This window comes from Battus philenor, unplaced genomic scaffold (genome assembly GCF_028537555.1).
Source record: "Battus philenor isolate CCGP_79_NKW_IND1 unplaced genomic scaffold, ilBatPhil1.0.hap1 SCAF_36, whole genome shotgun sequence".
Taxonomy (NCBI): Eukaryota; Metazoa; Arthropoda; class Insecta; order Lepidoptera; family Papilionidae; genus Battus; species Battus philenor.
The window spans coordinates 502,501-505,000 of NW_027181700.1; the positions used below are offsets into that span (position 1 = coordinate 502,501).

The 2,500-nt window shown below is 51.4% G+C and overlaps 2 non-coding genes across 2 annotated transcripts in view; both read left to right on the plus strand.

Annotated features, from left to right (window-relative positions):
- LOC137927701 (small subunit ribosomal RNA) overlaps positions 1-1,546 on the plus strand; it is a 1,904-nt gene extending 358 nt beyond the window's left edge. The window contains exon 1 of the ribosomal RNA XR_011107845.1: positions 1-1,546. This exon is cut by the window's left edge and continues 358 nt beyond it. This is a non-coding gene — a ribosomal RNA (small subunit ribosomal RNA).
- Positions 1,547-2,362: 816 nt separating this feature from the next.
- Positions 2,363-2,500, plus strand: part of LOC137927800 (5.8S ribosomal RNA) — a 157-nt gene continuing 19 nt past the window's right edge. The window contains exon 1 of the ribosomal RNA XR_011107933.1: positions 2,363-2,500. This exon is cut by the window's right edge and continues 19 nt beyond it. This is a non-coding gene — a ribosomal RNA (5.8S ribosomal RNA).

The following is a 2,500-nucleotide window of genomic DNA, read 5'->3' on the forward strand; positions in this document are numbered from 1 at the left end:
GACTACCATGGTTGTCACGGGTAACGGGGAATCAGGGTTCGATTCCGGAGAGGGAGCCTGAGAAACGGCTACCACATCCAAGGAAGGCAGCAGGCGCGCAAATTACCCACTCCCGGCACGGGGAGGTAGTGACGAAAAATAACGATACGGGACTCTTACGAGGCCTCGTAATCGGAATGAGTACACTTTAAATATTTTAACGAGGAACAATTGGAGGGCAAGTCTGGTGCCAGCAGCCGCGGTAACTCCAGCTCCAATAGCGTATACTAAAATTGTTGCGGTTAAAAAGCTCGTAGTTGCATTTGTGCGCCGCGCTGTCGGTGCACCGCATCCGCGGTGATACTGACACGTCTGCGGAGCATATCGTCGGTGAGCCGTCGGTAAAACGGCGGTTCAATATCAAAATCCTATCGCGGTGCTCTTCGGTGAGTGTCGAGATGGGCCGACAATTTTACTTTGAACAAATTAGAGTGCTCAAAGCGGGCTCAAAATGCTGCTTGAATATTTCGTGCATGGAATAATAGAATATGATCTCGGTTCTATTTTGTTGGTTTTCAGAACTCCGAGGTAATGATTAATAGGGATAACTGGGGGCATTCGTATTGCGACGTTAGAGGTGAAATTCTTGGATCGTCGCAAGACGAACATCAGCGAAAGCATTTGCCAAAGGTGTTTTCATCAATCAAGAACGAAAGTTAGAGGTTCGAAGGCGATTAGATACCGCCCTAGTTCTAACCGTAAATATGTCATCTAGCGATCCGCCGACGTTACTACGATGGCTCGGCGGGCAGCTTCCGGGAAACCAAAGATTTTGGACTCCGGGGGGAGTATGGTTGCAAAGCTGAAACTTAAAGGAATTGACGGAAGGGCACCACCAGGAGTGGAGCCTGCGGCTTAATTTGACTCAACACGGGAAATCTCACCAGGCCCGGACACCGGAAGGATTGACAGATTAACAGCTCTTTCTTGATTCGGTGGGTGGTGGTGCATGGCCGTTCTTAGTTGGTGGAGCGATTTGTCTGGTTAATTCCGGTAACGAACGAGACTCTAGCCTGCTAAATAGGCGTCGTCATTTAGGTGTGCGCCGCTCCGGTGGCGCAACTCACTGGCGACGTATTAAAATTCTTCTTAGAGGGACCGGCGGCTTCGAGCCGCACGAGATTGAGCAATAACAGGTCTGTGATGCCCTTAGATGTCCTGGGCCGCACGCGCGCTACACTGAAGGAATCAGCATGTTCTCCCTGGCCTAGAGGCCCGGGCAACCCGTTGAAACTCCTTCGTGCTGGGGATTGGGGTTTGCAATTATCCCCCATAAACGAGGAATTCCTAGTAAGCGCGAGTCATAAGCTCGCGTTGATTACGTCCCTGCCCTTTGTACACACCGCCCGTCGCTACTACCGATTGAATGATTTAGTGAGGTCTTCGGACCGACACGCGGTGGCTTCACGGCCGTCGGCGTTGCTGGGAAGTTGACCAAACTTGATCATTTAGAGGAAGTAAAAGTCGTAACAAGGTTTCCGTAGGGGAACCTGCGGAAGGATCATTAACGTGTGTGTATGTGTGCGAGACGCGTGATATGTTCACGAACGTTGTTGCGCCGCTGTTGCTGTTGCTGTTGTTGCTGTTGCGACGACGACGACGACGACGACGACGACGACTTCGTACATACCGTGTTTACACATATATATATGTAATACATCCATAATGATATATATATACGACATATATACATATATATGTACGTACGCGCGCGCGCTGCTGTTCGTATCTAATGCGGACGAGCGCGCGCGCGTGTGCGTGCGTGTGTGTGTGCGTGTTTGTATATATGTATAAAAAATAAAATGTGAAATAATTGTCTCTAGCGTCTATTACGCCTAACGGCGCAGCGGCGACGGCGCCGTGGCGGTGGCCGGTGGCGGTGGTGGCATTCGTCGAAAGTGCTACCGCCGCCGCTGCCTCCGCCGCCGTCGAAGCGGCCGGGTGGCGGAAAAACGCCGAGAGACGAGCGCCGACCGGGGCATACCAAACGGAGCGTTCGAAGCGGTGAAAATCCCCACTGCCTAGCTCAGGCCCTTTATTGTCGGTTGGCGCTATACAAAACGAAATTTAAGCGGTTAGAAAGATGACAATGTCGTGCGTCACGCCAGCTCGTTGGGGGGTGCGCGGGTCGTCGTCGTTCATCATTCTAAAGGATTCGCGTCGGGGCGTTAAGCTTTTTCGGTGCCGTTTCTTTATGAACGCCTCGGCGCACATGAATTCGACCAACTTTCGACGTTAATACATAAAAACGGACAATCAAGTGGCCGACGGCGAGAGCCGTAGGCCGCTACCGTAAGTAATAACAACATTAAGAAAAAACCATTACCCTGGACGGTGGATCACTTGGCTCGCGGGTCGATGAAGAACGCAGTTAACTGCGCGTCATAGTGTGAACTGCAGGACACATTTGAACATCGACATTTCGAACGCACATTGCGGTCCGTGGAGAAATATCCAGGAC